The sequence below is a fragment of the Entelurus aequoreus genome, linkage group LG11, assembly GCF_033978785.1.
Source record: "Entelurus aequoreus isolate RoL-2023_Sb linkage group LG11, RoL_Eaeq_v1.1, whole genome shotgun sequence".
Classification (NCBI taxonomy): domain Eukaryota; kingdom Metazoa; phylum Chordata; class Actinopteri; order Syngnathiformes; family Syngnathidae; genus Entelurus; species Entelurus aequoreus.
The window spans coordinates 33463634-33485718 of NC_084741.1; the positions used below are offsets into that span (position 1 = coordinate 33463634).

Sequence of the window (22085 nt, forward strand, 5' to 3'; positions counted from 1 at the left end):
CATACTTAGTCAACAGCCATACATGTCACACTGAGGGAGGCCGTATAAAACAACTTTAACACTGTTACTAATATGCGCCACACTGTGAACCCACACCAAACAAGAATGACAAACACATTTCGGGAGAACATCTGCACCGTAACACAACATAAACACAACAGAACTAATACCCAGAATCCCATGCATCCCTAACCCTTCCGGGCTACATTATACACCCCCGCTACCACCAAACCCACGTACGGATGGGGGTGAGGGGGGGTTGATGTGTGGGGGGGCGGGTTTGGTGGTAGCGGGGGTGTATAATGTGGCCCGGAAGAGTTAGGGATGCATGGGATTCTGGGTATTTGTTCTGTTGTGCTTATGTTGTGTTACGGTGCGGATGTTCTCCCGAAATGTGTTTGTCATTCTTTTTTGGTGTGGGTTCATAGTGTGGCGCATATTAGTAACAGTGTTAAAGTTGTTTTATACGCACACCCTCAGTGTGAACTGTATGGCTGTTGAACAAGTATGTCTTGCAGTCACTTAGGTGTGTCTGCGGAAGCCTCATACAACATGTAACTGGGCTGGCACGCTGTTAATACAGACTGTAGAGGGCACTAAAGAAAGTGCCTACACGGCACGCCCTTATTATTGTTGTTTGGGTCAAAATCAGCAAACCTCCGATAGAATAGTTGCTCTGAAATTCGGGTGTCTCCCGAGAAAATCGGGAGGGTTGGCAAGTATGATGCGGTCAAGCGCCGTTAATACAAAACTCGCGGCCGCACTAACACTAAATTTGCATATTAAGGTGAGGGCCGCAAAATAACGTCTTGCGGGCCGCGTGTCGTGTTTATACATAGCACGAAGCAAAAAAAACTTTGTATGCAGTGTTATTTCATTTTAAATTTCAAAAGAGTTTTGTGGCTCCCATTGTTTTCTTGAATTTGTGAAACGGGTCAAAATGGCTCTTTGAGTGGTAAAGGTTGCCGACCCCTGTCCTGGGGGATCCCGAGGCATTCACAGGACAGCTGAGAGACATAGTCTCCCCAACTTGTCCTGGGTCTTCCCCGTAGCCTCCTACCAGTCGGACATGCCCTAAACACCTCCCTAGGGAGGCGTCCATGGAGCAGCCTGACCAGATGTCCAAACCACCTCATCTGGCTGTTCTCGATGTAGAAGAGCAGCAGTTATACCCTGAGCTCCTCCCGAATGACAGAGCTCTTCACCCTATCTCTAAAGGAGAGCCCAGCCACCCACTCATTTCGGCCGCTTGTACCAGTGATCTTGTCCTTTCGGTTATAACCCAAAGTTCATGACCATAGGTGAGGATAGGAATGTAGATCGACTGGTAAATTGAGAGCTTTGCCTTCCGGATTAGCTCCTTTTTCACCACGACGGATCGATACATGGACTGCATCACTGCAGACGCCGCACCAATCCGCCTGTCGATCACACGATCAACTCTTCCCTGACTCGTGAACAAGACTCCGAGGTACTTGAGCTCCTCCACTTGGGGCAAGCTCTCCTCCCCAACCCAGAGGCGCCACTCCACCCTTTTCAGGGCAAGAACCATGGACTTGGACTTGGAGGTGCTGATTCTCATACCAGTCCCTTCACACTCGACTGCGAACCGATCCACTGAGAACTGGTCAGATGAAGCCAGCAGGACCATGTCATCTGCAAAAGCAGAGACCTAATTCTGCAACTACCAAACCGGATCCCCTCAACGTCCTGACTGCACTGAGAGATTCTGTCCATAAATGTTATGAACAGAATCGTGACAAAGGGCAGCCCTGGTGGAGTCCAACCCTCACTGGAAACGAATCCAACTTATAGACAAACCAAACTTTGACACCGATCATACAGGGAGCATGATTTATGATCTACAACTAACTTCCATGGAGCAAGGAAGCGAGGAAACAGCAGACCACTCCATGATGTAAACATTGGCACACAAGCTTGTGATCATGGCGCAGCTATAAATAGTTTGTCTGCGTTAGTGTTGATATTAACAATATCACTAATACTTGGTTAATATTCAAGTCATGAAATGTAAATAGAGTATTGTTGGTGCTTTTTGGATGGTTATTTATAGGATTTTGTAGGGGGAAATAGTGGAGCTCCCATTGGCTCCGCTGTAAGCAGACTTTTATTTTCGTTTATTTAATATTTAGAATGCATTAAAATTCCATCCGTCTTCATGTCTTTCATAATGATTGCGAATGATAGGCAAAAAAAAGGGTAGTTCCCCTTTAAAGAGGTATATGGGAGACAAATTTGTGGAGTTTCATACTGCAGCATCTAGAATTATGGCACAGCAAAATGTACCCACAAATAGTATGACAACGCGAGGAAGAATCTGCTTGACCAATGAGCAACCAGCAGTGGAAACTCCGCATGCTTGGAACCTCGGATTTCCAGGTACTAGAAGTAGTACCTTGTAGCACCTTATTGATTGCCATGGTCCCTTTTGGTATCGGTTTTGAGATTGGTTTCCCCTGCTTTGAATTGCGACTATTTTTATTGCAGGTAACTTAAATAGAAAGTGTTTTGAAGGCAATATTTTCAGAGGAGTGCTGCAGTTATGAATCTAGCAGGGCTGCTGTTTTACACGTCGATTCACTCACATTTTCCAGCAGGAAGTTGCTTTGACAGAATGTGATGTAGTAGCTGCATGTTTTGTAAGTACAATACTGTAGACTGTATGCCTGTGATTGTTTGTCAATATGTCAAACTGAATTGAAAGTGTGACAGTCTCCAACCTGTCGCAAATTGTGAGCAACCAATAGCATTTGTTCTGATTACTAAACGATCTGGATAACTAAGAATCTACACCAGACCTGGGCATTGTACGGCCCGCGGGCCGCATCCGGCCCTTTGCGCATCCCTGTCCGGCCCGCGTGAGGCCAATCATAAATTACAAAATAAATTTAAAAAAGTATCTATGTCGAGTGTGCAATACAACGGTGCTGCTTTTGTTTTGAAAAGCGTTATTTGTATTACTTCCGTGTGGACGTATGCGCGTGTGCGATTGTGAGTGAATTGAACGGCGCAATTACAAATTACAAAATAAAGTTTAAAAAACATCTATGTCGTGCGCGCAATACAACTGTGCTGCTTTTATTTTGAAATGTGTTATTTATGCCGTATGTCCGGAGGGAACCTGTGAGGGAAGGTGCATAGAGACAAGTGATGAGACGCTAAAAAAAGAAAAGTTGATGAGGAATGGCGTGTTTCCAACAAGAGATGGACTGCCAAGTATTTCTTTACATAAATTAATGGTAAAGCCGTGTGCTTAATGTGTGGTACACAGGTTGCTGTGTTTAAATATCATTTTAATCGCCACTACACGAAGAAACACGAGGGAAAATACCGGGATGTGTCTGATGAAGCGCGCGCAAGGGAGGCTGATGCGTTGATGGTAAAACTGCAAACCCAACAAGGACTTTGTGCCATATTTCACACCCCCAGAGATGCAGCCGTCAGGACAAGTTTCGTCATTTCTCACAAAAGCGCCAGAAAAAGTAAGGCGTTTTCTGACGGAGAGTTTATTAAGGAGTGCTTATTGGACTTTGTTGCGCTGATAATGCCCGGAGACATGGATTGTTTTTCGCTAACTTTGGATGAGAGCTCTGATGCAGTCAATTAAAGAGACAACCACAGGTAAGGACTTGTTCACAGAGGTAAATGCGTGTTGGGACACGCTGGCAGGTGTGACAATCCAATCCACTTTATTTATATAGCACATTTAAACAACAAAATGTTTCCAAAGTGCTGCACAACAATATTACAAACAATATTCAAATATTATCCTTAGCTCCACCAATGACTGAATAAAAAGAAAAAAACAATTACATATAAAACCAATATAAAAAACAATATAGAATAGATATGATTAAAAACTATTTTTAACAACAGATGGTTGTCCAAATCTGATGGGGAAAAATGTTGGATAATGCAGGATAAAGTGACCTTAAAAAGCAATCTGCTTTTGTATAAAGTTAAGTTAGGTTAAATGAAATTATTATTATTATTATTATTATTAATTATTATCATCATTATTATTTATCTTATGGTATATCAAAAATAATATTGAGCAAAATTTAATTGAAATATTGTCGTGTGGCCCTCCAGCAGTGCTCGGGTTGCTTATGCGGCCCCCGGTGAAAATTAATTGCCCACCCCTGATCTACACAGACATACCCATACAGACAGTACCCTTCTTCAAGTAACTCACTCCACATATGCTTCGTCATCTAGGTGGCATTTAGGGGTACAGCACCTAAAATGCACGTTTATAATTGCGAGGTCTTTGCCATTATTTGCCTTGACAGCGTTGTCCAGAAAGGAGGTCATTAGACGAAACATCTACCTTAATAACGGTCACAGCACGTAAATGGCAAGTAAACACATGGCATAAACAAAGTACTTCAGTGGTACCTCAACTTAGTACGACAAGTATTTTGAGATACGAGCTGTCTCTTAACTTTTTATGCTTTAAGTTCCGGGCATACATTTTATTTATGATCCTTCTCCCCGCTAGTGAGATGCCACAGCCAGTCCAGGCGTTCTGTTACGCTGCGAATCGGCAATGTCCTTCTCATCCCGTCCTGCTTCCCAGACGAGGCCGAGCTAGTCTGAAGGGAAGTCGGCCGCTCACAGGAGTAGTAACCAACCCAGCACATCACCTGAAAAACGGCCACTCCTCTCCCTCACTACTCGGATTGTGGGAGATAACATAAGTGGAAATAAACTCGTTTTCAACACCATTATTAGCTACTATCCGGAAGCAAAAGTTATTGACATTGTTAACGCTCTCCCAGCCTTATTGACAAGCCTACCGTCTCCGGTAACTCGGCTTATTGTACATAATGGATCCGATGGGACGGCAAGACACCACTGAGAAGAGACTAAAAAGGATCTCAAAGTCCTCTTCAGTCTGCTGGAAGAGCTACTTCATGGAACTATGGTAGTCGTTTGTAGTACATGCCGTTGTATTGTTTTTAAAACAATATTTCTTATCTAAAAGTTTGTTTATCTTTTTAAAAGGTATGTTACATGTTAAAATTGTGGCGTTTTGGGGGGACAAGCGCAGAATAAATTTCAATTAATTTCAATGGGCGACGCCGACTTAAAATACGAGTGTTTTGAGTTACAAGCTTGGTCATAGGTTCTATGACCAGTCACCAATTAACCTCATAAATTGAGCTACTACTGTACTCTATGTCCTAAAACAATTGGCTTTGCGCAAAACACTACAGTATAACTGTATGTACAAAGTGCAAGGCATAATAGGGCAACTCCACCCAAAGCTATACATGTACAATAATTACGTACATTTTTATTTACTAAAAGTATCTCTCAGAAGAAAAGAGGTTGGAGACCCCCGGTTTAGCGTGTCAAAACTAGGCGTTTTTATGGCTGCGATGCTTCCATGGTTGACATGGCACTGCTACTTGTTATTCATCTTCTAATATGAGCCTCCGTGGGGTTGATTTAGGTTATGCGTCGCTCGTCACACATGCACGGTCACTACGTGAACCCCCATGTGTAAGCAGCGCACTAAATTAGCCGAGCCAGCGCTGTCTTTGCATACATACCAACGCGAACGCTAAGTGAGAGTAATGGTGACAATCTGCTTTTTGGCAGCCTTGCAACTGGATCCGTACACCTTCTTTCCTTGCTCTGTGTCTATATAAAGATGACATTGAGATGGGCGCTCACCTGGAATGTGAGGTCACCACAAGCAGGGAGGTGTCACTCCGTAGCATAGTCAGAAAGAAAAGCATGGAGTACTTGGAGTATTGGCGAGTAGTCAGCTGCAGTGAGGTGTAAGCTTGCATCGTGCCCACAGGCTTGTAATTACACTCAGAGCATCCGCCGCATCACCGGCCTCCACCACACACTGTAAACTATCCGGCTCAGGGGTCGTTACTCAGCTCACTAACTAGTAGAGTAAATCAGAGCTCTGACCTCATATTAGAGCCCCAGGCAGAGTAAACACAGCCAAAATATGGAGGCTGGAGCCCAGTAAATAACCAGCAAGGAGATGGAGCAGGGGGCCAGGCGTGGGAGATGTTTATAGCAGGTGGACAAACACCTGTCACGTCGATAAGACTGATTTATCCTGAGAGGCATGTCAGCACATAGCTCTGAGCATGACAGCCTGGCAGCGACAAACCCACGTCACAACGTCACAGAGTGGGGAAGTACAGTCAAACTTCTAAGACGGTACTTCTCAAATTGTGGGGCAAGCCCCCCCTCAGGGGCCACTGGGAGGTGTCAGGTAGGCGTGGTAGGCAGAAGGCACTTTCAGTATTAAGATCTTTATTCATGCTTGAACGATATACAAGTCTCAAGCTAGGTGGCAGCAATGCTCAACCCAGTGGTAGAGGTATACCGGAACACCAGTGTACAGAGCTGATGGAGGAGGAGAAATGTTTCTGACAGGACTTAAAAGAATAATAGAGGAGACGTACAGATAAGATATAAAGTTTACAATAGTATTTCAAATTGGTCGGCAAGAAAAAATGTCTGCCCCCTACAGGGTTGGGGTCTGGGAACTGGTTCTTACATTCTGATTCCCCCGAAATCATTTACATTTTTTAACGTCGATTCCTATTTTTGATGCTCAGTCTGCCGATCGAAATAATTTGTTGCCACAGAGGCAGCTAACTGTATCTCCATACACAGCCACAAAAATAAACTGTAAAAAGTTGTATTATCCCATGAAGACTCGAGGGCAAGGCTAAAAATGTTACACACAGAAAGAGCAAGCAAGAGTAGACAAGCTAATAGCTAAACCTGCTGCTTTAAAGGGGAACTGCCATTTTTGGGGAATTTTGCCTATCGTTCACAATCATTATGAGAGACATGAGGATGGATGTTGGGTTTTTTTGCATTGTAAATAGTAAATAAATGTGATCAAAAGTCCGCTTACTAGCATCTTTTTGTGTTGTTCTCGCCATTTCCAGGTCCTAAATGGGTGTCAAAGTGTCCCAATTTGTCAGAATACGTCTTCAGACTTCTTCTGTCCAGGTGAGATGCATGATTTATAATCTACAATAAACCTCCAAGGAGCGAGGAAGCAGCTGATCACTCGATGATGTAAACATAGGCACACAGGTGTTTGATCACTGCGCCGCTATAAATAGTTTGTCTGCGTTAGCGCTTATAATAACAGTATCACTAATACTTGGTTAATATTCAAATCACAAAATGTAAATGGAGTATTGTTGGAGGTTTTTGAATGGTTATTTATCTGATTTTATGGGTGAAATAGAGGACCACTTATTGTCTCCGCTGTAAGCAGACTTTTATTTATGTTTATTTAAAATTTAGAATGCATTTAAAAAAAAAAAATTGTTGTCATGTCTTTCATAAAGATTGTAAATGATAGGAACAATTCCAAATAAAGGGAACTACACTATCTTTGGAATTTTGCTAATCAGTCTTTATGTAAGACAAGAACATGTTTTTCTTTTTTTAATGCATTCTAAATAGTAAATAAATGCGATCAAAAGTCTGCTTACAATGGAGCCTGAGAGTCGCTCTATTCTGCCTAAAGAACACTTGAATAAACATCCAAACACCTCCATCCATTTATATACACGCTTAACCATATGTAATATAGTAACAGGCACATTCATAATAACATATTTTTATAATTTGTAACATTCGGCTGCGTGTTAATTTCATAAACGCATCTTGACTTTTGCTTTTTAATTTATAACATCACTGAGTGATCACTGCTCACTGCAGACTTCATGAGAGCCAACAAACATAATAAAACATCCCTTATTGTAGAATGTCCGCTGTCATTAGGTTGTCCGCTGATAGGATGTTCATATGTTCCCTTTTAGACTTCATAATCCACACAAAGTAAAAAAAGGGTGGTGACCAAGCGTATTTTCATGTCTTTCTCGCCACTACTAGTTCTATATTGGTTGCTAAAGTTGACCAACTCGTCAAAACATGTGTCTTCATCCTTCTACTATCCAGGTGAAAGGCATTATTTATGATCTAGAATAAACTTTCGAGCTCCGAGGTGTGAAAGCAGCTCACTGCAGCCCCTGATGTCAATCCACAAGCGGTTAGCTCCCTCTGATCACAGTGCTGCTAGAAATAGTTTGTCTGCGTTAGCGCTTATAGTAACAATATCACTAATACTTGGTTAATATTTAAGTCACAAAATATATATGGAGTATTGTTGGTGCTTTTTGGATGTTGTTTTTAAAAGGATTTATAAGCGCAGTAGAGGGCCTCCCATTGATTCACTTATAAAATGACTTTTATTTACGAGTTAGGATGCTTTTTTTTTATATATATATATCCGTCATCTTGTCTCTTATAATGTTTGTGAATGATAGATAAAATTCCCCCAAAAATACAGTTGGAAGTGGGGATGCAAAATGTGTTACAGCAGAAAGTAAGCAGTTATTAAAATGACATATACTGGAGAATGTACATTAATAAGAGTGAGAAAGGGGATAATACAACAAAGGAGGAAAGGAAGATGGATTAATAAATAAATCGACAGTGTTGATACCAAGGGTAGTATCATTATTTGATTGATACAGTATTTATATAAATGATAAATGATAAATGGGTTATACTTGTATAGCGCTTTTCTACCTTCAAGGTACTCAAAGCGCTTTGACAGTATTTCCACATTCACCCATTCACACACACATTCACACACTGATGGCGGGAGCTGCCATGCGAGGCGCTAACCAGCAGCCATCAGGAGCAAGGGTGAAGTGTCTTGCCCAAGGACACAACGGACGTGACTAGGATGGTAGAAGGTGGGGATTGAACCCCAGTAACCAGCAACACTCCGATTGCTGGCACAGCCACTCTACCAACATCGCCATGCCGTCCCTATTTTCCCCAATTTGTTTTATTTTCTTTTAGTTAATGTTTAGAAACTCAGGGAATATTTCCCTGAAGAAAGGAGGACTTTGAGGGCAAAAACCAAAGGATTGAAATGAATAGTAGTTTATTTGCTTTTTTATCATTATTGTGTACTGTTGACTTTGTTTTGATCAAACATTTGTATGTGATAAATTGTCAATTGTTGGTCAAGTTCATTAATGGACAATCGGAATTGGTAGTATAAAACTCTGATCGGGACATCTCTACCTCTAATATATAAAAAATAAAGTAACAGTTTTGTTGAAGCGTATTCCTGTGGAAAGAAACCCTAACATTTATATTTAGGTTGAAAGGATTGATATTTACTGCATATACTGCTTGAATATTGCCCTGTGAGAATAGTAAATTTTTCACCCTGCCTCTTAAAAGAATCGGAATCGAGAATTGTTGGAACTGCAATCAAAAGGAGGAACCGTCCAACTTCAAACAATGTCCTACCATAGTCTCCTTGGAGAGAATGCAAGAAAATAATAAGAATAATAACAATCTCTGCTCAAGAGACTGTCCGATTCTGAATTCAACCCGAATTTTAGCTGAAATCATCAGCTGAGTCATCATAGCGGTAAAAAACCTAAGCACATCTCAGGAATATTGTGTACATGTGTATAACAAATTATATACGGAAAGAAATACAACTCCAGTGTCCCCATTAGTTAAGTTGTTTTTAGGTTTTGCTATTAACAGTGGTTAACTTATTTTCATACTTTGATACTTTGCGTTTTCTTAGATTTTTTTCGAGCTTTATTTTGAATATTCTCAAAAAATATTTTCTAGGCGCTACGGTAAGTGAACAGACTTTAAAGATAAGTTAGAAGATAAGTTAGATGTCGAATCTAGTCTTCGACTGGTCAGATTATTCTAGCGGCTGGTGCCAAAACCCCAGATATTTACTTTATACTCCAATACCAGGAGGGTGTGCCAGGGCAAAGATGGTTTTGCCCTATCGTAGTAAGAAAAACAACCGTTGAGATGTGTTAGCATTGAGGTATTGTGTGGCAGAACAATCGCTGTGGATCAACCAATAACCGCCCAAATTTGTCGGATTCACCCACGTTAGCATTCCATTCCGTTGTTAATAAATGGCACAAAGGAGCATCTGTGACCAGAATGTTTCTAACTCCTGTTATTTGTTGGAGGCTAAATTGTCTTTTAGGAATGGTTGAAAGAACAGTGTTGTATATGGGAGATAGGTGGTGTTGCAGACCACGTCCTCTGTTCAGGGATGGTTCTTTAACCTTGACGTAGATGGCTTCCCTCACTCATCTTTTGTACCATCTGTTCTCTCTGTCCAGAATCCGTACATTTATGTTCTCAAAGGAGTGCTGTTTCACCCTGAGGTGCAGGTAGACAGCTGAGTCTTGGCCTGAAGAGTTTGCCCGTCTATGCTGTGCCATACTTTGCTACCTTCTTAAACAAATCTCCATTTCTTTTTTTCTCCCATCGATGCACTTCAAAATGTTCTGTTTTTTAATTTGTGAAGCAAATAAACAGTTTCCTCCTTATTCCAGTTATGTTTTTATTGAACAGTTGTATCGCACGCGTTGAGAGTGGGACATGCGTGATACTAAGGGTCCGCTCCGGCAGCACACACCCACTGAAGAGATCTGGTTTTCAATCGCATAATCCAAAGTGTGTTAGTCCACCTTTTCAAAAACCGAACACGATCAAATTAAGGTGTTTCAACGGGCTGTGGGAGGCTTATTTAGAGCCAAACTATTTGAGAAATCAGACAAATTTAGTGCATGGACACATACTGAATGGTTAATAACGTTGGTTTGGAAGCGGGAAAGGTGTTTTGCTAAAGCATGGGCTGGTCGCAGGTTTTAAAAGGTATTTCCTGGTATTAAAAAGTGACGGGTTTCAAAACCACTAACATTTTCCTTCATATTGTCCGTATGGTGATAGTGAAAGTGACAGTTAGAAATCCTTCAGGTCGTCCGTGGATGCAGTGGTCATATCAGGGCCTATGCATCAAGCTCCGCACGCTGATCACAAATGAAGGAGGCTCGTCTCTAACTATTCCCATCGTTTAAAACTACTAAATCGGCGGTTTAGGAATGTTTCACCTGCCGTACCAAAACAGATTTCGGAAGTTGACGAGGACAAATGATCCAGAACCTGATATTCTTAAGCCTAAATGTACAGTTTTAGAAGTTGAGTGCTAAGCAGATCCAGCAAGTAGCAGTATTGCTAAGTGCTAAACAAGAAATACAATCTATGAACATAAAACAATCACAATGTCTACTCTTACAGGGATGCCGACTGATGGGATGTTTATATCTTCCCGTTGAGACGAAGAATTAATCATAATCCTCAAGCAGGTTAAAAAAAATAAAGGTGGGCGCAAACAAGCATCTTTTTGAGTCTCTCTCGCCATCTCCGGGTCGAACTTGAATGTCAAAGATGACCAACTTCTCTGTTTGCGGCCACATCCTTCTGCTGTACAAGTGAGAGGCATGATTTATAATCTAGAATTAACTTTTACCGACTCAAATGCGATGCAGCAGCAGCAGCTCAGTATGTCAACAGCTGCATAAGCTAGTTACCACTCTGTGATTACGGCGCCACTAAAAGTAGCTCGTCAGCGTTGGCGCTTATAATACCAATATTGCTAATATGTAAATGGAATATTGTTAGTGGTTTTTAGATGTTTTTTTGAGGGCTTTATGGGCGCAATAGTGTACTCCCATTAGCTACATTTTTAGCCACCTCATACTTGCCGTATATTACAAATTACAATGCATAACAAAAGGAAGACGTGTTCTAGGGATTGTCAATGATTGGCAAAATTCCAAAAAAACGCAGTTCCCCTTAAAACTCCTGCCTATTTGTATTTATTTAATGTTAATATCTTACTAAAATGTGCATTTTATCATGTATTTTTGATATTCTTGAGCCACTAAGGGGTTGGATTGAATTGCATTAATTTTCTTTGACAAAGAAAATATTTGTGTTGTCACCCGAGTTGCAGGTTTAGCAACAAACTGCAATAAAAACTGCACTTTATAAATTTATCATCTATCATAATGGTTAAAATTTAAGCGAATAAGTTATTTTCTCTTCTTCAATAAAGACATACAAAAAAACACATTCTAGCGAAGAAGAAAGAAATCTTGTTCTGTATATTGTACAGTATTTTGTATTTCTATAGTGTTTTGTATATTGTACAGGATTGCTTTTTTTTTATTGGATAGTAGTCTGTTTATTTCAATTGTTAGTTTTTTCTTTATTACCTGTTGTGTAATTAAATTTATTTTTACCCCAAATTTGTTCCCACTACCGCACCTTAAGTTGGAGTCTCGTTATATGCAAATATAATGACAATAAAGTCCATTCTATTCTATTCTATTCTAATTGGAACACCATATCACAATATTTTTTGCTAATGTTCCCATACCAAAAAATCTCCTACCGGCCCACACCCATTTTGGGCGTTTTCTTTGCTTTTTGGTGGTTTATCTTTAAAACAGCAGGATTAAGCAGTACACTTTAAGTTATACACTTTTGTCTTTTAAGTTTTACCATTAATATTAACAATGTGTTAACTTAGTTTGACACCTTTATACGCGATTATGTGTGTTTGAAAGAAAAATGCTACACCATTTCTTTGGCTTTTTCTGCTTTATTGTGACAATTAGGAGGAGTTATGTAAGTGAACAAACTATAAGTAGTAAGATTCAATATCATCATAAGGTACAGTGTTTGATTAAGTTTTGGTATTAACATTGGTTTACGTCCTTTTACACTTCCATTTAAGAAAAAGGTAGAAAAAGAAAGAGTGGCACTGACGCTAGTGCTTAAAAACAACATAAGAGGTTTCCTGGTTGGTAGACTATATTATATTGAAGATCACTACAGTATGCACGATCTTAATGATTTGGACCCTGCAACTCATTACATATTGTGGCTTCAATTTTAAAATTATTGTCAACAGCCTCCACACACTGTGTCATCAGCCACCTGAGTACCCAAAAACCTTTATTTGTCAGCTGCTGTGAGTAACGGTAACAGAAAGTGACCTCAATTAAGATGGACTTGCTTTTGAAAATTGCCTACATGGACATTTAAGGATGTGGAGCAGCAAGAAATGCTTTAATGGAACACTGACAAAAGGCCAGTTGGAGAGGCAATACATTTGCCGTGAAATCCCAGGCGATGGCACATAAATAAGGTTGCGCTATTCCTGACAGAAACTCTCCACGACACTGCGTGCTGATCTATGTCACAACGACCTGGTGAAAGTGCAGCATGAACAGCTGACAGCTTGATCAAGATGAAGTCTCCATAGTGGTGTACATCAAGACTTTAGCCTTAACCACAAGACTCTGAGGTTATAATAGGACATAGGGATGCATGCAGGACATTCCGAGACTAGAGTATATGACCTATTTTACGGTAACATGACCGACCACTAAGCAAACCCCTGCAGGGCCATTTTGTACAAACATGGCCGCTGTACATGCTGCATTTGACAATCTCCCCAAAAATGACTTTGTTATACTGTATGCAATCTTAATCTTTGGCAGTTGTTTTGGATGAAGACAAAACATTTTGTAAAAGAAAAAGTACAGTTGCTTTAGCATGTTAGCTTTAAGTCAGTTAAATTTGGTTCCTATTTCAGCTATGCTATTTTTAATAGCAATACATTTAAAGATACATAACGCTTAAGAGATAAACTTTATAAAAAAATAATACTGTATTAGCATTAGCTGTTATTCACATTTAGTTCATGTTTCTATAATGTTTTTATAGTGATAGAACTGTAGACTTAGTAAAATACTACACTAGCAATAGCAGTAGCTTTAAGTTAGTTCAATGTTTTTCATAATTCAGCCATGATTTTTTTTTTTCAATAATTTATAAAAAAAACAACAACAACATTAGCGTGCTTGCTTTAACTTGTGTCTCTATTATTTTGATAGCGGAAGAAATACATTCTAAAAGAAACTAGTTAGCTTACGTTTTTCACATTTGTTTCATATTTCTGCCATGTCATTTTCATAGCAAAATACTTTTTAAACATCTACATTAGTATTAGCATGTTAGCTTCAATTTAGATCACAGGTTATTTTTAATACATTAACATTATCATGTTAGCTTTAACGTATTTACATGTGTTTCATAATCAAGTCATATGTTACAGTATTTTGCTAGTTGAAGAAATACATTGTAAAAGATATACAAGACTAGTAAGCTTAAATTTTTCAGATTTGTTTCATATTTCAGCCACATGTGATTTTCGAAGCAAAATACTTTTTAAACGTCTACAATAGCATGTTAGCATAAATTTATAGTAGTTTTTTTTTTTTTTTTAAATACACTAACATTAGCGTGTTAGCTTTAACTTAGTAAAATGTGACCCATTTATGAGTCATATATTATTTGATAGCCAAAGATATATATTATAAAATAAAATTTTTCCACTTGTCAGCCAGTTATGATTTTCATACCATAAGACCGAGTCTGCTCGTTCCATCTCAGGAACCGGGATGCAAACCGATCTCTTAACATTAAATGGTCTGGAACACCACTTGACAACTGTACCAACCCTGTCTACCTTGGCGTAACCCTGGACTGCACCCTCTCCTTCAAGGAACACATCAAAAACACCAAACTGAAAGTCAGCTCCTGAAACAACATCTTACGGAAACTGACAAAATCCAAATGGGGAGCCACAGCACACACACTAAGATGTACTGCTTTGGCCCTGTGCTATTCCTAGGTGGAGTATGCATGTCCTGTCTGGGAGAGATCAACCCATGCCAAGAAACTAGACCCAGCGCTGAACAACACCTGCCGCTTGATCACTGGTTGCTTGAAGCCGACCAATCTGAACAACCTACATCTCCTCGCTGGCATTGCCCCTGCAGACGTGAGACGGGAAGTTGCCAGCCAAGTAGAGTTCACAAAAGCTACCAGTGATTAACGCCACCTCCTCCATGGACGTGAACCCTCAGCCCAACGTCTGAAATCAAGGAGAAGCTTCCTCAGCAATTACCAGCCCCTAACAACATCTCGGGAAGAAACCAGACTCCAGCTATGGACACAAAGACAAGCGGAAGACCCAGCACCTATTGACATGGCAATCCCCCCTTCTGAAGACCTTCCCCCCAGGTCGGAAACACCATGAGTCCAGTGGAAGACACTAAACCGCCTGAGAACAAGAACGGGGCAATCAAAAGAGACTATGGCCAGATGGGGCTACAAAACCGGCCCAACCACCTGCGAATGCGGAGAAGAGGACCATACGATCCAGCACTGCCTTGTCTGTCTTCTGCTACCCAACCAGTGCAGCTTAAAAGATCTCGCAGAGTTCAACGACAATGCAAAAGACTGTGTAAAGAAATGAGAAACTGTCATATAACCACATGCTTCACAGACACGAAAAGAAGAAGAACCATAACTATTTTTAATAAACGTCTAGCATTACCATGTTCGTTTATATTTATATTAGTTTTTTTAAATACACTTCCATTAGCATTTTAGCTTAAAGTTAGTTAAATGTGTAACACTTAAGCAATGTTATTGTTGACAGTAACAGAAACTTTGTAAAAGAAAATGCTACACTAGCATTAGCTTTTAAAAAAGTAATTCATAATTCAGTAATCTTTCTCTTGTAATTTATTTTTATCTAGTACTTTAGATATACTCTCTTTTGAAAACATATATTCATCTTAAGTATGTTAGAGACACAACTTTATGATTCAGAGTATTAATTGGCGATATTGTGGTACCATTAGTGTAATTTAGTGGTCTGTAGATAAATGGTGGGCTGGTATTTATATGGAAAACATTTATCTTGATGTTAAAATGCAATAAAATGACCTGTATGTTCCCAGAACATGGCAGTCTACAGCTGACCGGGGAATGGGGTCTACAGTTGACATCCATTAAGGAAATCCATTATTGTCACATAAAATTGAAAGGAAATATTTAGCCTATACTTCCCTTTGGCAACCTACTCAGACAGTAAAAAGACTCTGAGGGTAACGAACAAGCCAGGACATCAGTAAGGACATGCTCTTGTTGAAATGATCATTTTAGTATCAAAATATAAAATGAAAAATGAATGAATGACTGTTTTCACACATATGTCACAGCATGATCTGCGACAAATCACTTTGTTCCACTGCGGCCATTTTCTGCCCTAAAACAAACCATTTACTCTCTACATACGACGTGCATCCAACGTAGCATATTCAATAACTAATTATGGTAATTCATTCGATCTCCAATTAGCAGAGAAGGTTTACAGCCAAGTGTCATACAGTAAAGAGCAGGATTAATGTGGGCATTGAATGTCACCCAGAGGACACGAGACTCCTCATCACTCAGGAGGAACAAACCCCAGTCGATAGTGCAAAAAAAAAAGGAAATAAGTAAATTTTCCTTCGCAACCTTGAGAACACCTTGAGCGGGTTTCGTTGCCTCCCAAAACAACTGTGGTATAACGTTGGTATTTGAGCGAGCAAGGCTGTAAAATGATATGTACAGTGTGTGCGTAACCTCGGCAGAACGCACCAAGCAAACGCTGCCTCGCCTGCTGTCAAACGGCCCCTCGGAGGGCGATAAGGATCCGTGCTATCAGAGTGGCTGTCTGCCTTATTAGTGCACCTCAGGCACAGAGCCCAGCCAACCATCTGGCACACCGTGATCTTCTGCCCGGCAAAATCTCTCAGGTGCCATAAAGCGCACCCAGACCCCTTTGAAAGTGCTGACCAAATGAATAAATCTATTTTTTTATTTTTTTTACCATTAATACATTTGAATGTAAACCAACTAAAACTATCTGATATTGACAGTCGTGCTATTGTGTCCTACTGCTGGACTGCTGTGTTAGAAGATCTATGGGGCAGTATAGCTCGGTTGGTAGAGTGGCCGTGCCAGCAACTTGAGGGTTGCAGGTTCGATCCCCGCTTCCGCCATCCTAGTCACTGCTGTTGTGTCCTTGGGCAAGACACTTTACCCACCTGCTCCCAGTGCCACCCACTCTGGTTTAAATGTAACTTAGATATTGGGTTTCACTATGTAAAGCGCTTTGAGTCACTAGAGAAAAGCGCTATATAAATATAATTCACTTCACTTCACTTCATTACAAGGGTCCTCCAAATCTGTCCTCAATTGGCCCGCCAAACATCACCCAAATAATGAAACTGTCATGTCTGTGATCATGTTTTGTTTAGTTATGTCCTGTTTGGTTTTTGGACTCTTTTTGGTTCCTGTTTTCACTCCATTGTTTTGTTACCATGACAACCATTAGTGGACTCACGCACCTGTTGTTAAAGGCCTACTAAAACCCAGTACTACCGACCACGCATTCTGGTAGTTTATATATTAATGATGAAATCTTAACATTGCAACACATGCCAATACGGCCGGGTTAAATTTCCCGCTAAACTTCCGGTTGAAAACGCCTTTGGATGATGACGTATGCGCGTGACGTAGCCAGTGAAACATAAGTATCGGTACCCCATTGAAAACAATACAAAATAGCTCTGTTTTCATCTCATAATTCCACAGTATTCTGGACATCTGCATTGGTGAATCTTTTGCAATTTGTTTAACGAACAATGGAGACTGCAAAGAAGAAAGTTGTAGGTGGGATCGGTGTATTAGCGGCTGGCTGTAGCAACACAACCAGGAGGACTTACTTGGATAGCAGACGCGCTAGCCAACGCTAGCCGCCAACCGCACGGATGATCGGGTGAAGTCCTTCTTCGCGCCGTCGATCGCTGGAACGCAGGTGAGCACGGGTGTTGATGAGCAGATGAGGGTTGGCTGGCGTAGGTGGAGCGGTAATGTTTTTATCATAGCTCTGTGAGGTCCCGTTATACTAAGTTAGCTTCAATGGCGTCGTTAGCAACAGCATTTTTAAGCTTCGCCAAGCTGAAAAGCATTAACCGTGTATTTACATGTTCATAGTTTAATAGTATTGTTGATTTTCTGTCTATCCTTCCAGTCAGGGGTTTATGTATTTTGTTTCTATCTGCATTTGAGCCCGATGCTATTACGTTAGCTCCCTAGCTAAGTTAGTTTCAATGGCGTCGTTAGCAACAGCATTGTTAACCTTTGCCAGGCTGGAAAGCATTAACCGTGTATTTACATGTCCATGGTTTAATAGTATTGTTGATCTTCTGTCAATCCTTCCAGTCAGGGATTTATTTATTTTGTTTCTATATGCAGTTAAGCACGATGCTATCACGTTAGCTCCGTAGCTAAAGTGTTATGTCGATGTATTGTCGTGGAGATAAAAGTCACTGTGAATGTCCATTTCGCGTTCTCGACTCTCATTTTCAAGAAGATATAGTATCAGAGGTTGTTTAAAATACAAATCCGTGATCCACAATAGAAAAAGGAGAGAGTGTGGAATCCAATGAGCCAGCTTGTACCTAAGTTACGGTCAGAGCGAAAAAAGATATGTCTTGCACTGCATTCTAGTCCGTCACTCTAACGTTCCTCAGCCACGAATCTTTCATCCTCGCTCAAATTAATGGGGTAATCGTCGCTTTCTCGGTCCGAATCGCTCTAGCTGCATTGAAAACAAAAGGAAAATATGAGGAGATGATCAACTGACTACGTCACGCTACTTCCGGTAGGGGCAAGGCTTTTTTTTATCAGAGACCAAAAGTTGTGAACTTTATCGTCGTTATTCTATACTAAATCCTTTCAGCAAAAATATGGCAATATCGCGAAATGATCAAGTATGACACATATAATGGATCTGCTATCCCAGTTGGAATAAAAAAAATTCAATTCAGTAGGCCTTTAACGATGTCACTATTATTTAAGCCGATAGTTGCCAGGAAGTCAGCCTGGCGACATTACCTTCTGTTACCTCCGCGACCCATGCTACCCATGAGATTCATGTTTTCCGTAGTTTATGCTTCATGCCATGCCACGTAAGTTTTTGTTCATTTCATGTCCATAGTTTTGCCCAAGTGCTAGTTTTGTTTCATAGTCAAGTTTGTATTTCCGCCTTGTGCACGCTTTTCATTTGTACCTTTTTATAGTCATAATTAAATCATGTATCTACCTTCACGCCATGTCCGGTCCAGTTCGTTTACATCTTAGGAAAGCAATCCTCGCAGTAATTTGCGCCGCCAAAGTCCACGTCTTGACAGAATGTCGCCAGCTAATCGCTATCCCGCAAACTACTGGCAAACAATGGAGGAAGGAAAGTGGGAGGCGTTAGGAGCCATGGCGGCTCAAGACCTGATGTGGAGTCCAAGCGGAAAACTTATTCCAATAAGCTCCGTGTGGCCCGACGACGTTGGCGCGTCGCCACAGTCCCGGAAACACCGCCCAAGACGAAGGACGTTTGGGAAGGCTTCCCCGAGCGGACAGGATGCGTCATTCCCGCAAGCTCCTCCTCCTCCGGGCGGAAACAGGCTGCTTCCTGCCCGGCTTCCCCAGGAGGACGTCACGCCGTCGCCAGTGGATGACATCACAGATCAAGGTTTTTTTTTTCTGAACTCTTTTTCTTGTCAGCCACCCCCAGCAAAAGACTCTGTCCATGATTAAAAAATACCAAGATATGTTTTTAGAAATCAGGTCCAGTCAGTCCCAGCCACCTAATAAGTTTCATGCCCTGCCCCCCAAGACTCAAGCCACGCCCACATCACAACATTTTTCTTGTTTTTCACCCAATAAAACCCAGGTGGGTAAAAGAGAAAGACAAGTTGGACAATTTAGAGGGGAGGATTCTGCCCCCCTCCTGACTTTCCTCCACCACCCCTAAAAACGGTTCCAGACCGCGGGGAGCGCGTCTGGTATCCGCTCCTTGAGGGGGGGGGGCTAGGACCGGGAACTGTTCAAGTGGGGTGGCTCAGCATCGTCATGCTAAGCCGCAACCTCCGGCCCGGCCACCACCACCAGTCTTTCGGCCAGCCAAGCCGCAACCCCCAGCTAGGCCACCTCCGCCAAAGCCAAGGCTAGCACCTGCTCCACGGCTAGCACCTGCACCTGACCCACGCCAAGTTCCACGCCAAGTTCCTGTCGCAGCTCCAAGGCTAGCACCAGTAGCTGCACCACGGCTAGCACCAGTGGCTGCACCACGCCGGGTTCCTGTACCTGCACCACGCCGGGTTCCTGTACCTGCACCACGCCGGTTTCCTGTACCTGCACCACGCCAGGTTCCTGTACCTGCACCACGCCAGGTTCCTGTACCTGCACCACGCCGCCTGCCGCACCACGCCAGGCTTCGCCGCCCCCCGCACCACGCCAAGCTTCACCGCCTGCCACGACGAGGACACGCGCATCCACGCCTGCCACGACGACGACGCGCCCACCTCCTCGTCGGCCACGGATGTGGCCATTTCCTGGGCGGCCGCCACGCCAAATGCGTCCACCTCCTCGTCAACCACTGATATGGCCGTTCCGGGGTCGCCCACCTCGTCAGGTGCAGCGGTGTTCTACACGTCCCCGCCACCTAACTCTGCCCCGGTGGATACGGGGACACTTGGTCTGGCGACCCACCGCTAAGTGCGTCCACCTCCTCGTCGGCCACTAATGTGGCCGTTCCCGGGTCGCCCACCTTGTCAGGTGCAGCGGCGTTCTACGCGTCGCCGCCACCTAACTCTGCCCCGGTGGATACGGGGACACTTGGTCTGGCGACCCACCGCCAAGTCCCCCTCCCGCCCTCCCATGACTCTTGATCATTGTTTTTTTTTTTGGACATCTGGTATCTGTCCTTAAGGGGGGGATCTGTCATGTCTGTGATCATGTTTTGTTTAGTTATGTCCTGTTTGGTTTTTGGACTCTTTTTGGTTCCTGTTTTCACTCCATTGTTTTGTTACCATGACAACCATTAGTGTCACCTGTTTCACGTCTTGGATTCACGCACCTGTTGTCAATGATGTCACTATTATTTAAGCTGATAGTTGCCAGGAAGTCAGCCTGGTGACATTACCTTCTGTTACCTCCACGACCCATGCTACCCATGAGATTCATGTTTTCCATAGTTTATGCTTCATGCCATGCCACGTAAGTTTTTGTTCATTTCATGTCCATAGTTTTGCCCAAGTGCTAGTTTTGTTTCATAGTCAAGTTTGTATCTCCGCCTTGTGCGCACTTTTCGTTTGTACCTTTTTATAGTCATAATTAAATCATGTATCTACCTTCACGCCATGTCCGGTCCAGTTTCTTTGCATCTTGGGAAAGCAATCCTCTCAGTAATTTGCGCCACCAAAGTCCACGTCTTGACAGATACCAGTTTTACAGAAAACTGCTCATTAATTAAGTAGATACCCTGTAGGTAGCTGGATCGCTCAAGGAGTAATGACACTTACTTGCATGTGGACCAGGATGCAAATCCCAGTCAGGGAGATGTTAACATCCATCCATCCATCCATCCATTTTCTACCGCTTATTCCCTTCGGGGTCGCGGGGGGCGCTGGAGCCTATCTCAGCTACAATCGGGCGGAAGGTGGGGTACACCCTGGACAAGTCGCCACCTCATCGCAGGGCCAACACAGATAGACAGACAACATTCACACTCACATTCACACACTAGGGCCAATTTAGTGTTGCCAATCAACCTATCCCCAGGTGCATGTCTTTGGAGGTGGGAGGAAGCCAGAGTACATGTACCATTATTATTGTTTTTATTATTATTTTTTTGTGTCCATTTATCCATCCATTTATTATACCGCTTGTCCCTCTAAGGGTTGCGGGGGGGGGGGGGCTGGAGCCTATTACAGCTGCACTCGTGCGGAAGGCGGGGTACACCCTGAACAAGTCGCCACCTCATCGCAGGGCCAACACAGACAGACAAACATTCATATTTACATTCACACACTAGGCCAATTTAGTGTTGCCAATCAGACTATCCCTCAGTGCAGGTCTTTGAGGTGAGAAGAAGCGGAGCAGGAGTGAACCCACACAGTCAAGGGGAGAGCATTATTATAATTATATGTTGTTTATATATGTTTCTTATTTTATACTTTTTTAAAGACATAAATTGGCCCTGTAATTTAGAACACCTGATTTATTACATTTATGGGGTATTTTAATACTACTACTGCTAATAATAATAGATTACATGTTTCTCACATAAATTAGCATTGCTAGTCCCTAACAGGTGCAACAAATCTGAAACCAATGCAATCACTACAAAAAAGCTTTGAAAATTTTGGTCAAAATGTTTTTTCTCACAAGGGATGTTTGTTGTGGAA

General features: G+C 42.0%; 1 long non-coding RNA gene across 1 annotated transcript; it reads left to right on the forward strand.

The window, feature by feature from the left end:
• Positions 1–2963: 2963 nt before the first annotated feature.
• On the forward strand, positions 2964–10315 carry LOC133660631 (uncharacterized). Its single transcript, XR_009827853.1, has 3 exons — positions 2964–3642; positions 6954–7017; positions 10206–10315. It is a non-coding gene; the product is annotated as an uncharacterized LOC133660631 (long non-coding RNA).
• The last annotated feature ends 11770 nt before the right edge of the window (positions 10316–22085 follow it).